Source organism: Sylvia atricapilla, chromosome 6 (assembly GCF_009819655.1).
Source record: "Sylvia atricapilla isolate bSylAtr1 chromosome 6, bSylAtr1.pri, whole genome shotgun sequence".
In the NCBI taxonomy this organism is placed as follows: Eukaryota; Metazoa; Chordata; class Aves; order Passeriformes; family Sylviidae; genus Sylvia; species Sylvia atricapilla.
Genome location: NC_089145.1, coordinates 44,433,039 through 44,447,346, shown reverse-complemented (window position 1 = coordinate 44,447,346; position 14,308 = coordinate 44,433,039). Strand labels below are relative to the sequence as shown.

The following is a 14,308-nucleotide window of genomic DNA, read 5'->3' as shown; positions in this document are numbered from 1 at the left end:
TGGTAGGTGCCCAGGTAAGATCAGAGAAAGGGGATCTGTTCCTCAACAAAGGAGAATAGAAATATACAGAAGTGCTTTAAGTCACACAAAAAGCCTCTGACAGCTTTTCTGATTTCGTTCTTCTGTTTCAAAGCCAACAGGCCTCTCTTTCCCCTTTTCAAATTTGTGATCATGTCTTTAAAATGTTGTATGTCATGTGGTCTGCAAACCAAGGATGGGATTTGAAGCTGAAGATGACATTTAGCGGTAAATTATTTTCAATAGATAAAAATTTAAAACTGACTAAGACTTTGTTTGGGAGCCTAAACTGGATATATATTGTCCACTACTGGAATGTCACTGTTAACTAAGCCATGTTAGAAGAAAAACTGTAAAATTGCTGTTTCAGTGCATGAAACTCAGGAGCCCCTGCAAAGAGTAAGCAAAGGACTTGTGCACAGCTTTGAGAAATTAATCTTCCTCCCATCTGTTGGTGAGGGAGTGGGTTAGTAGTTGTGTTCATTGTATCTGAGTCTGTACCTGTTGCCCATTATATTGGCCTTTTAAGGGAAAGGAGAACCTTGAAACATGCCCCTAAAACCAGCCAGCCTTTGCACTGCTTTGAGCCAAACCCCCGAGGGATGCATCTACCACCTCTAAACTCTGCCATTTCCTTTCTGCTCATCCCCATGTACCACGCTCTGATTGCTGGCTACTGCCCCTCTCCTGGGGGCTGCACAGAAGGTGGGGAGGTGCCAGGGGGCTGTGGAGTTTCTGAGCTTTCCATGTCATTGCCAGCATGTGCTCAGCCCTGCCTGATGTTCCCAGGAGGCTGAACCAGAGGAGACTGGGCAGGATGCTCCCCCAGGGAGGACCTGGCTCTCCAGGAATAATAGGTTGCTGATGGTAGGCAGCTGCGATGAGCTAAAAGATCTGGCCTGGAGCCTGGCTCTGCAGGATGCAGAAGGAAGGAGGGGTGGAAAGCAGTGATGAGCCTATTGTTTCAAATGAGCCAACAACTGGCTGACTGACACTGAGGGCTCATTGCTGCTGCCTTTGCTCTTAAACGCAGATGTGGAGAGTGGAGGCAGATGGAGGTAACTCAAATCATGGATTAGGCTTCTAGTGTCCAGAGAGGCAGTGGACATAAATTAAGGGGAAAAAAAAATATAAAATTCTGTTTGAATACAAGACAGTCTTTTGACTGGGGATGTGTTCAAACACTGCAACAGGCTGCCCAGTGTGATGGTGGAGTCACTCTGCAAATCCTCAAACCCCTGGCTGTACTGGGCGGCTCTGCCTGACCCTGCCTGGGCACAGGGGGCTGGTCTGAATGGTCTCCAGATGTCCCTTCCAACCCCACCGCTTCTCCGAAAGCTTCTTTAATATTTGGATGTATTCTTTTGCTGCTGTTGTGGAACACTTGGGGAATAATTACAAATGCCCCTGCTGGGCACTTGTCTCACAAATACTGCTGTTGTGTAATCTCGGCAGTTTTAATTGTATAGGGAAAGCATCCAAGTGCTAAGTAGTTAATTGACTAAACTCCCCAATTTAGGCAACAAAAGCAAAAAAAAAAATCCTCCAGTATCTCCACCTTCCCTGAATGAGAAAACACCCTAAACCTTAAAAGACATTTTGTTTTTAATCCCTTAAAATACTATTGTTATGAGAATTAAAGATAGCTTTATTATAACAAAATTGCGTTTTTTTTCCCCTCATTCCCTCTAGTCTTGCCATAAAGTACCATCCTCAAATGATCCTGTGAAAAATGAAATAAAAAGTAGGCAGCAGTGAAAATGCTAAGAGATCCCACCAAACTCTGCAGTTTATGATTTTCAGCCCACGAGTAGGAAGTCATGAAATGATGTAAAAGAACTTTGCTGTAGCTGTGTTTCTTTGCCGGGCTCTTTCAGCCCTCCCCGATTGCATTTTGCACAGCCCTCAGAAAGACTGCACTGCAGTAGTTGGCAAGGAGGGAATTACTAGGAGGGAAAATCAAGCTGTGGTGGCTTGTCTTGCAGTGTGGTGTTGCTGAGATCTGCGTTTTGGAGGAGGTAATGAACAGCTGCCTTTGAGTTTCCAATTCAGAAGTCTGGAAGCTTAAAAAAAAAAAAAAAAAAAGTGGATAAGTTTAAATGTCCCTGGAGTGTGCATGGCATGCTGGACAGCCACTAAGCTTATTGATGCACTGGTTTGGGTTTTCTTCTTGATACATAACACCTGCAGTTTCTTCCTAATACTTTGTTTTTAATCTTCTGTGCTCAGACAGTGGAGAATAAGGTAAGGTACTTTTTGTTGACTAACATATAAAGGATAATGGAAGTAATTTCTGTATGTTGTAGCATGCAACAATAACTATGCTTGTTGGAAATAAGAGTTTTGATTGCCTTTTTTATTGCTTGTAATTCATTGAAATTCTTTGTAGTAGTTTCACTGAATTATCTAGTGTATTCAAGTTGAGAAACAGTTGTGTACTTCATTAGTATTAAAATATTTTTTGTAGTCAGTTTTCTCTTTGGCTTTCCAATATGATATGGAATTATTTTCAAGATCAATTATTTTCAGTTGTTCTGAGAATGTTCCTCTTTTTATGTTAATCTTAGGACCTAAATCCCCAATTCTTTCTATGTCTTACCAGAATATTTGGATTTTTTTTTTTCATGCCAGATTTTTAAGGGCGTAGCACTGTCATAATGCTGCTGTTCAGCTGTGGAGTGTGCTTGTTTAGTAAGAATGAAACTTTGGAGGCACCTTAATTCTCTGTGGTCTGGAAGGGGTTGGTTGGTGTCTTGAGCGGGAAGGGAGATGATGAAAGTGCAAAACTCCCTGAACTAAATTTGGATTTATACCTAAGACTATGAAGGAGCAGTGGCCCAGGGTCATTGATATAATTGGTGCCTGAAGTCAGTATGGGAGCTAAGAGTTTTAGAACTTCAGTTTTTTGCTGAGTTAATATGTAAATGTTTGGTACAGAAATTTGTACTACTTTGATGACATCAGTAGGTATAATGGGCTGACTTGTACTTTCTATATTGTTTTAGTGGGGAAAGTGTAGAGTTGCAGATCTCCTTTTTGTTTGAGTAAGCATTTATTCCTGGAGTTTTCTGTAATCTCAGTGCTAGGCTATTTTTCCAGGTACTGTGTTTCTAGAATGAGCCAGATTGGGCTTTCATTGGCCTGTGTGTGTTTTGCCAGAATCTGTAACTACTCATTAGCATGTTTCTTACTATGATTATGGTCCAAAGTAGCATTGCTGCTGCCTTGTTAGCAGCAATAGCCTTTCCTTTCCACTTCCTGAGGACCAAAGGTGAACTGTAGCACGTGACTAAGAATAAAAAAAATTAAAAAATCAGAAAGCCCCAACCCGCCCGTGTTTTATAGCCGTGGAAGTCGGTGGCATTCCTTCCTGAGCGGCTTATCTCGGTCTCGCGTTACAAAGTCCCTCATTTCGGCGGCGGGAGGGTCAGGTAAGCCTTTCTGTGACTGTGTGCCGTTCCACAGCCAGCTGTGTGCACCTGCTGGGGCTGATGCTGTGTGCAGGATGACAGCGGGGAGCACGCTGCCGGCCCTCGGTGCCCGCCAAGGTCGCTGCCCCGGCACCACGGAATAGCCGCCCGGCCGCCGCGCGCCGCGGACCGGGGATAGGTGGGTGCAGAGGTCACTGGCGGGGGCTCGGCGCCTGAAATTCCCGTAAAACGTGGCTTTGGCTCTGTCTTGTACCGTGGCCAGGTGAGGCTGCTGCTGTGTGCTCACAGCAAGTTGGCCTCGGTGCGTAAAGATGAGAGAGGCTGTGGGGCCTTCAGAGTTTGTGTGGCGGCGATCTGGGCGTCGTGGTAGCATTCGTGGAGCTGCACTGTCACGTTTAAGAACGCACATAGATATAAATCTTCATCCATCCCTATTAGTTATGCTTTTGAAAATTTTCTTCATTTTCTCTGTGCTTGTAAAAATTCCATAATCAAACAAGCTTCCCCAAACTAAGTGGCTTACTTCTAATGACCTCTTGGAATATTGTCGTGGGGTGGTTTTTTTAAGAAACGCTCTGCAGAGCACGTAATTACTTTCCTGGAATTGAGCCGGTATTTTCAAATGAAATTTCTCAGACTCTCCAAGAAAATGACACTGCTTTGAAGATTTTACAGTCTTTAGTGACCTGTAGTGTATCTGGGTGGAGAAGTTTTTGTGTGTGCGTGAAGACAGGAAATATTAGCTGTGATTTTAACTGCACGTCCTCCTTTGATGCTATTCCGCCAAGAGTCTTTTCTGAGCAATAGTGAAGGAGAAGAAAACAATAGTTTAAAAATCAAGTTGATATGTTTTGTGTAGTGTTCTTTCTTATTTATCTTATGTTTAGGTTATTTTTTAAATTCATTATTAAGAATTAGTTTGATGGTCTAATGAAACTAACGAAGTAACTTGATAGATTCTGAGAAGCCTATTACAGGGTTTTTGAGTGAAAGTAATATAACTCAAACTTTTTCTTTCTTCAGGGCAAAGAAGGAAACCAGGCAGACTGTAGCAAAGCTCCCTTTATTGGCAAGAGTAAAGAGAACCCTATCAGAGCATTGAGAAAGCCTGTTCTTCTTTCTTCTCAAGCTGCGGATCAAATGAGATTCAAATAAAACGAAGGAAGTGTAAGCAGAGAGTCTTCCAAATTTGGGGGAGGCGTGGGAAGAGGAGAAGTATACAGATTTGATCAAGAAAGCTGTTGCATGGACTTTGGAGCTTTTATTTAAGCTAACAACTCAGTTTTTAATATTATAGTCTCTTCAGTTGTCTGTGAAGGAGAATTGTTACATGAGAAGGAACATATTATTTCCAGACCGATACAGAGTTCCTGTTAGCAGGTAATTAGTGAAGAGGTTAGAACAAGCAGTAAGAACAAAGGCTGGGCAAGAACTGAAAAGGATTTCAGCCTTTATGTTGTTCTGGCAGCATCTGTGGTACCGACGAGGTATTTAAATGGGAAAGGGTCCTGTAATCTGTTCTTAAGGTGAACTTTTTCTAAAGGTTAGATCCTAAGAAAATACCTACATTTCATGGAATCGTGTTACTGTGAGTTTGGACACTCACCTTTAGACTTCTAACACTTGTAACTTGACTTGTGTGTAACCTGGAACTGTATTCACATACATGGCATGTTCTCTGGTGGCCCTGCTACTGCTTCTGTGGCTATGATATGGTAAAATCCTTCCTTTTGTTTTTAACATAAGGATTTTTTGGCCACTGGGAAAATTCTTACATTTGTCCAACATGAAAATTGATAGCATTGGATGAACTCTGAAGGAGATTTATTTGGAATTGCTGTTTGATAAACTTTCTCTCAAAGGTTTCTTTTGCCTTGTGTTTGAATGTATGGCTGAACTGGGCTGTACTCAATCTGAACTTCATAAGCTTGCTAGGTACTGGTTAGGAGGCAAATTGCTGCTACATTTATTAGGGATATTGTGATTTTTTTTTAAATTAATTTCTTCTAAAGTATGACTATTTGGGTAGAAGAGGACATTTTACCTTAGCAGTCCTAGTACTGCCATGAAGTACATGCTTGGAAATCTATTTTCCCTTAGTTTTAATTCTAGTCATGCACATAATAGTTCCTCTTCTACATCAAAAATATAATACAGTCTTTTGTGAGAATGAGCATTTGTTTTGATGACCTTGGTCTGGATTTTCATGTGCAATCCTTTCACCAATTCAGCATTGCACTGCTGGTATGATGAAAAATAGATTTTTACAATATATTCTCCTGGCATCTGTGTTGTTGATTTTTGTGTTGTGCATTGAAGTAAAACTTGAATGTGGTAGTGGAGGACTCGATTGAAATTACTGGTGAAAACTGAGCAGATGAGAGACAAAAGGGGGCTATATAAAGGGAAGTATATGACTACAAAACGTTTGTACTAAGAGAGATGATCTCTTATGTGCCTATTACATTCAGCTTAGGCCGCTTCTAAAAAAAGATATATGAAGATGATTTTAAAAAACTGGGTGATGACATATCGTTAAAGATGTAGAATTTTCTTGTGGGAAGTGAGAGAAACTTAGGATTGTCCTCTCTCAGCAGAACTTAAGATACTGTGGATTTGCCTTAATTACAGCTGTTGTCAGCCCTCAGTCATGTGTTAGTGCACTGATGAAGTCCCTTATTTCATTGAGACACAGAGGATGTTTGGATTGATTACAGAACCCATCCTTGTTCCAAAATGGAATTGCCTTCACTGTAACTGATCAAAACTATCACCAGCACAGCTGTCAGTGAATAAGTATAACTCTGGTGCAGCCAATTCCCCAGAGAATAAATTAGCAAAGTAGCAAGACCATATAAAGATAAAAATGCAGTACGAGTTTACATATACCTAGTTTAATGATTTTCTTTTTCCCCCTGAGTAACTGTCTTGAAAAATGGAAAATTGTTTCTAAAAGCCCCAAGACAAAGAAAACCCACTTTTTGACACTATGACACTTGTATAACCTGTAGAACGCACTGTTCTGAGATAAAACTAAGAATTTCTGCTCTTGGCATCAAAATAATTGCTTGTAAATTTAGTAGCATGTATAGAGGAAATAGAAATCATGCTTAACAGAATCTTTGGAGCTACCTTCTCTCCCCTCATTTTTTTTTTTTTCTACTTATCCTCTAGTGTATTGTAGATGCTGTATAATGATGGAAAAGAGTTCCAGGAACTGCTTTGAACCTGGCTTGATGGATCAACATTACAACATATTTAATATATTTTGTAATTTTATGCTGTATTGCAGGAAGTGCATTTATATATTTTCTGGATTGGATTAAATTTGACACTCCTTTGGGATCTTCTAAAGGCAGTTATAAAAGAACTTCCAAAACAGTGTGAAGGAGGTTGAAGAGTGGATTTGTCTGAGAAGCGTTTATAATGTTAAGGTGGTAGTTCTCATTATATAGAGACATGTGGTTTGCCTTTAATAGTATACCTAGTTGTTTTCGGGTCCTGAAATTGCTTCCTGAGATAATAAAGCATTGGTGTACAGTTTAGTTGGGAAGAATCATGTAAAAAAAAGTCTCTTATGACACTTAAGAAGTGTGGGCAAGTTATTTCTTTTTATCCAGACTTCTGGAAGGGTTTAGGGTGGTGACAGATTTCTCTAGAAGAGAAATATATCCAAAAATAATACTTCCTACTGTTGTAGAACACTTCAGGCCGGGGATGCTATAAAAGGTAAGCAATGTTTTGCTTGTTATACAGTTCAGGGAGAAACAAAGTCATGAAGTCTTAAAATCATGTAGCAATTATATAGAATTGGTGGGGGAAAATTCCAAACCACTGCTGTAATATTGGAAGCTTCATTGCTAAATACAAGTTACTTGCAAAAAGTGGGAATCAGCACTCTTTCCTCTGAAGTATCATTAGCAGTGCAAGATCCTGTAAGCTCTAATCTTAGGACTTAAGCCTCTTGCTCTATCAGTGAGTGTCCTCTGCATACTTTTAAATCTGGCATTTGCTGCAGTTGTAAATTACTCTTTTCATTCTGTATATCTAGGCTGTGCCTATGTGAATCTTTATAACAAGCAGATAATTCTTTATGAGCAACAAATTTCCAAGGAATCTGAGTGTTCTCATTCAGTTTCTAGTGTAACACCTGGAGGCCTTCAGGTTGGAATTTTCAAAAATAAAAATGCGTGTTTAAAGGTTAGATTGCCATTAATACATTAAGCAGAATTGCTTTATTAAGTATTGATTTGGTAGAAGTGAACATGATTTCATTAATATTAACTAAAGAAGCCCTCCGGCGATAAGCACGCAAAAAGAATTTTCAACTAAAACTGTCAACTTCATATTCCTAATCTGAAGACATCTCTTTAAGACCTTATGGATGGTGTGGAATGCATCAGTTTTAATGTTTCTGAAGCAGCAGCAGTACTGTACAATTTTATCAGAAGTTTCTTTGAAAGGTTGCTATTGCTTGTGCTATCACTTTTGACTGTGTAACAGTGATAAACACTTGTTTCTGGGTAGTGATGTGAAATTCAGTCAGAAAAATTCATAAATTACTTTTACAAGCTCCACGCTAGGTATGTTGTAGAGGGATAACATTCTCATCGATTTTTGTTAATTCTCTTAATCCAGTGCAAGAGAAACCTTCAAAAAAAACCTGGGGTTTTTTGGTCCTTAGTAGTATCCTGTCTGACCCAGGGCAGTGGAGATGGCTTGTTCTCGAGATGTCAGTGATGCCTCTGGATCTGAAACCTCCAGAACTGCAGTTGGTGTAAACCTACAGGCAGCAAATAAAGCATTTAAGGTTGGCAAGACAAAATAATAATGTAGTTTGTTACCTGGCAAAGTAATCACAAAGAAGAGATAGAGACTGTGGGAGAAACGAGGAAATTGCATGCAGGTTCCAGATAAAAGGGTCTTTTAATGACACTTTACGGTTGGAATAATGAATACTGTCCTACACCAGCAGGCATTTGTGTCTTATGTGGGCTTGGCTTCCTGCAGAAGATTCCTGAAGTCTGTGTTCAGTACAAGAGGAAGCAGTATGCTCCTTCCTTTCTTACATTGCTGGGAAACATGTTTTGTGAATCTAAATTTTCAGTTAGGGAAAACACAGCTTCCTCCATGAGCACCTTAATAGAGGTAAGAAATTCTTTAGATAGCAGTGAATGTGAAGTTGTGATTATGAGTGCTGTGACAAGTCTGGGTAAAGGGTCTGTGACTTTCTCCTGAAAATTCAACTTCAGTAATACTTTTTAGCTAGAGCTGTAGAAACTGGAATGTAATTCAGTATAACTAGAAATTCTGGCACAATTTAAAGGGGTTTTAATTTTTTTTTCTTTCTTCCAGATTCTGTTTACAAGTGTGGGGTGGTACACACACACTTTTTGGGGGGGGGGTTGGGTTTTTGTTTGTTTGTTTGTTTGTTGTGGTTTTTGTTTTGGTTTGGTTTTTTGGGGTTTTTTGGTCTAATAGAAAAATCTTAAACTCCCAAATTTTTCCCAAATCCAAGATGTTGGTCATGGATAATACAATCTAAACAGTGAAGTGTACAGTGTAAACATTGAAATCACTGAAGTTAAACCTGCTATTGCTTCATTAAATAAGTGGACAGTTTTTCTTTCCCCTCACATTGTGATAAATAATACAATATAGGCAAATGAAAAGAGAGTTACTGTTACTTTTTTTTCCTTTTCCTTCCTGAATAAGAAGCAATGGATTCAGACAAAGCTGAAGACATCATCTAGAATGGTGGGAAATTTCCCTCAGGATGAGTGAGAGGTTGAATTCTGTGCATGAATAAATGTCTTCCATGCAGTTTAGTGTTCAGTGAAATATTCTGATGATGTCACATGCTATGTTAATTTCTAGATTTTCATTAGTACTTAGGGCAGTGTAAAAAGGTATTTCTTTCTTACCTGTGTTCACTGGGATAAAATGGAAGAGCAGGAAATGTTTTATGAGAGTGCGTTAATTTCCGTAAAAGACAAGTTAGATAGATTTTTTTAAAGTTTTGGATGTAGGCTTAGAAAACTTAGTTTAGGTAGAGTGGAAAAAACTTCATGTGGGAGTGAGATACAGTGTTTTCAGTTTTCTGGTGTGGTCATTTCTGGTTGCACAGCACTTCATTTCAGAGTTGAGTTCAAAAAGTGCCGAGCTATACTTGAAGTTGCATTCGGTTTCATTTACCAGATTCCTCTAAACTCTACTGTGTTCAGAATTTCCTGGGAGGATTATTTTTCTTAAAGATGAGCTGCATTTTAAAACTAATTAAGTAGTGTTTTGTAGGTATTCTTGAGAAGGCAGTTTTGCAGTAATTATTCATAATAAGCTTCTTGAAGTGCTTTGGGTTTTTTCCTTTTCATTTGCTGATCTCTGGCACCTTTGCCTTCACATACTTTCTTCTAATTGTAGAAGATGAGGTGCTACCTGTCTTATTTTTTTTTTACCTCTGCTGAGATTTCAAGGCTGGATTCATTAAGAGACAGCACAGATGCACTGTGTCAGGAATTGGCAATGCAGAAATATTCTTCATGCACTTGGCAGACAGCAGTGTGGATAGGTAGACTCTGATTTGAGGAAATATCTTCTGCTGTTCTGATAGACTTGAACTTTTGTTAGATTTGAAGCTGACGATCTCGTTGACTGACAGAAATGAAAAGAAGAGCATTGATCAATAGGTCTTGGTTTAAGAACAAAGAAAAGGCTGACAAAAATACTGCAATAATTTTTTGATTCTTACTTGGTGATGTCAGAGATGAAGAGACTTTGTTGTCTTAAGCTGCTATAATTTATAAGCAAGTCGTTTCTGATTATTCATGCAGATTTTTCTTGAAGGCACATCTTGGGAGGGAAAGGGGGCTAGACTAGTTCACTAGAGGATGAGACATCATTTTCTAGGTCTGTAAGCCAGGGTCAGAATGATTGGGACATGCCCTCTGCCTTGACCCTTGCTGATGCTTGCCAGGGTTTGTTGGGGCTGCCTCAAATGCCCTGTTGCCCAGTCACAGCAGGCAGAAAGGGGAATTGCAGTGAGCAGTTGTGGTTTGGGGTGTCTGTGATTTGGCACTACCACTTGGATCATGTGAGCTGAAGACTTGTGTGCTGTGCAGCAAAAGTCAAGGAAGTGTTAGGCTTGCTGTAAAACAAGAACTGAAGAAATCTGGATTGATGGAAATAACTTTCTGTAAAAATAGAGTATTCCAAATGTAAGTATAAACTGTTTTTTCCTAGTTTTCTCTTCAAAGCACATAAAAAGCCATTTTAAAAGAGGAAACTACCTTTTATTTCAAATATGATGATTTTCATGGCGTTTCTGGTAGTATTTTATCTGAATATATTTCTTCTGTGGACGATAGTACTTTTCCTTTGTAAACAGAGCCAGAAGTTTAAAAAAAATCAAAAATTCATAGTGTTCATCCACTTCCCCCACATAGGACTGTCATATGTATCTCAATTACAGTGGACTTGCCCTAAACAGCAGAGGAAGAGATTAAAGTATACTTTGTTCTGTGATCATCTGATCATCTTTTGATCTTTCCTGTTCTTTATCTGCTTCTACTGAAAGCCTGGTATAGAAATACAGATCACAGCTGGGGGTTAACTTCATAGGTGAAATGCAATAGCTTTGTCTGGGGGCGCATGAGAGAAGAGAGGAAATGTACAGGAACCTGAATTGGAATTGGAAATGCAGAAGAATACTCATGGTGAGTTTGGACAGCATTTCTCTTATCTGTTGTCTTGTGACTCAGGCTTTCAGAGCTTAAGAGGTCTTTTGATTTCTAAAAGATGCTTTTGATTTCCTGCACTTCAGATGACTTTATGCTGTATTTTGGTAGCCCAGTGAGATTAGGAAGTAATTACTGAGAGCTGTTGATAGCAAGTGTAAGTCAAAATACAAACATTTTATTTTTACTGCTGCCTCAGGCTGAATCTTAAAGCTGTTTTGCCAACCCATGTGTCATGATTCAAAGGAATGCTGTAAACTTTAAAAAAAGTGAGAGTTGAACATAATGTCACATAAAAATCATCTTTCCTTAATTGCACTGACTTAGTTTTTCTGCTGTCTTTTTTTTAATAGATAAAATTTAAACCCTTTAAAAGTTGTGGGGTTTTTTTTCCTCTCATCTAGTGAAATATATGTTAGACTAAATGTTAATTGTATTCAGCGTTTTACTGGATAGTTACTCAAAGTGTCAGTCCCTGGCTTCTTGGGCATTCTGAACTTTGTTAATACTATGCTATTATTTATAAATACTACTGTTCTAACCTCTTAGTGCTGATGTAATTACTTTCCAAATCTGTCCTTTATTTAGAATCTACAAATCTGTTACACTGAGCAGGAGGGGAGTATATGTTAGAATTCTTTTCATCAGAGCATAGTCCAGCAGACTTGCTAAAGTGAGATGCCTTGTTATGGGGATGCTGTTTTGTGTAATCCTCTAAGACACTTCACATGGGTATACAGACTTGTTTTTGAGAGAAATACAGCTAAGGAAATTGATAAGTTAAAATAATAAAACAATGTAAAACATAACTTACCTTTCATTTTCAGCTCTTCAGTCATCTTGCAAACTAGAACATGGGAATACACAATGTTTGTGATTCCAGTGACACATGTGGTTGTTCTTTTGCAAGAATATAATGATAGCATCTCTTGGTTATAATTCTGATTTTCCAGGTCAGATAGGAAAAGAAGGAATAGCCTGTACCTTCCAAACCAAAAATACTTTTCCTATTTGTTCAATAATTCCTGCAGGCTAGAGCCTGTGGAGACTGTGGTGAAATATGGTTTAATTGCTTGGGCTCATAGCAGTTCAAGTACCAGAACAGACCTTTTTGCTACCTGAGAATATCTCATCATAATTGCTACAATAAAAACTCCTCACAGGGGGGTGTTAAGTGCTGGGAGAGGTTGCAGTTTCTTCACCCAGGGAGTTTTGAAAGCTCAGCAGTGGGCAAGGTGACCTGACTTTGAAGATGATCTCCTCTGAAGGGAGGGTTGGGCTGGATGACCTCCAAAGGTGCCTTCCAAGCTCAGCAGCTGGGATCCTGCATTGATGAGTGGCTGTGGAGAGCTTGCAAGTGGCAGAAGCTTCCTGTGTGGAGAATACTCAGTGAGCCTCTTCTGTGTGTTTTCAGATGTTTGGCCTACTTGCTTGTATCCAAGCACTGATTTTTCCTGTTGGTCTTCATCTGCTCTATAATTTGTATGATCTCCAGGTCTTCCTCACAGCAAGGGAGGGGCATGCTTATGAAACCATAGGGCAAAGTTTAAAGTAGTTAAAATAGCCTATTTATTTTAGCACAAAGAAAAAGGAAGTTTTAAATATCAATGCTGCTTTCATTTCTGTACAGGAATTAGACTTAGTATTTGAGTGTAAATATAAAAGAAGGTGAGGAGTGGTCTCATTTCTCACTGTGTAAAGTTGTATCAGCATCAGTGACTTAGCAACCCTTCTTTACCCTCCTCAGGATATTCTCTCAGAGCATGTCCTGGAAATACCTAAACCTCTGGTTAGTCAGTCCTATGTATATATAAGCTCTGGAGAAATAGTAAATAGCACTTCAAGCATGAAAAATGCATGGAGGTAAAAATAAATAAATCAGTAGTTCCCCTGTGCAAGCAAAGAGGAGTGGATGTACCAAGACCTGTGACCTCACACCAAACAAATTTGATGGATGGCAGTCTGCTTTCAAACCTGCCACTCCAGTGCTGCCTCAGTCATGGCCTCAGTCTTTTTCTGGAGTGATTCAAGCCATTTGCATTTTATTTGCCTGTTGTTCAGTGCCCTTGCCCAGCCTCAGCAGTGTTTTTGCCAGGAGGCCAGGCTGAGGTGTGCTGGATGTTGTGCAAACAATACTCTGCAGTAGGACCCCTTCATGCTTGAGAGCTTCAGAGTCAAGATTCCCATGGCAGCCTCCTGCTCAGCCTTATTTTAATGTTTTTTGACACGTGTGCCCTGAGTAAACTGCTAATATGTTGTCACCAATATACTGCTTTCAGTTGGCATTACTGTTTTAACAAGACATCACAGTATGCCAATGTATGTTGCACATTATAATAGCGCTTGGAAGCAGAACCAACTCAGAAGCCTTGTCTAAAAATGGTGAAAGAAAGATGGACATTCTTTTCAGTATGTGCTAGGAATTTATTAGAGGCTATAAAATGCTGAAATATAAGACAGAGGAGAAGTTCAGATTGTTTTAATAATTTAATTTTAAGATAAAGGTTTCCGAGTGCTAACTTGAAGCAATAATTCTTGATGATAGAAAGCAAGTGAGCTGGAAAGACTGAAGATCTGGAAATACCTCTCCTAGTACCTGGTTATCTGGCTGAGGATATCCTGTGGAGTGTGGGAGAGAATTCCATGAAGAGCAGTGAAACTGATGAAGTCTGTTTTCCTCTAATCTGTGTTCTACATCCCCTTTTTTATGCCTACACCCCCTTCTCCAAAAAAAAAACAACCCTCCAAAAAAAGCAACCAAACAACAAAACTCCCTAAATCTCCATCCCACCCCTGCTTTTTTGGTATAGGAGGAGACTAAGGCCATGAAGCTTGGTGGGACTAGAGGGAGCAGGTGTTCTTGGCTGGTTTGTGTGTGTCTGTGCACTGACAGACTGACAGACCTTGGTGATGCACTTTTATAGCCTCTTGCTCACTGGGACACTGCGTTAAGTTTCTCTTTCTGTTCTCCTCACAGCTGTTCATTTTCATGAAAACTGTCCAGTTGGTTCCGATGTGGTTTTGGGAGGCTGAGAGGAGACACAGCACAGTCACAAGCCCTTATCTCATTAAAAGCCAGACTGAAAAATTATACCCCAGGCTACCCAAGAAAATGACCTAGTTAGG

At 39.6% G+C, this 14,308-nt stretch overlaps 1 protein-coding gene across 3 annotated transcripts in view; it reads left to right on the top strand.

Annotated features, from left to right (window-relative positions):
• Positions 1-14,308, top strand: part of TRAF3 (TNF receptor associated factor 3) — a 66,151-nt gene that overhangs the window by 16,581 nt on the left and 35,262 nt on the right. Inside the window, exon 4 of one of the 3 annotated variants that reach the window (XM_066321754.1) lies at positions 4,473-4,616. The exons of the other annotated variants lie outside the window; for them this stretch is intronic. The gene's annotated coding sequence lies outside the window, so the exon portion shown is untranslated. The remainder of the gene's footprint in view (positions 1-4,472; positions 4,617-14,308) is intronic. 3 annotated transcript variants of the gene reach the window in all.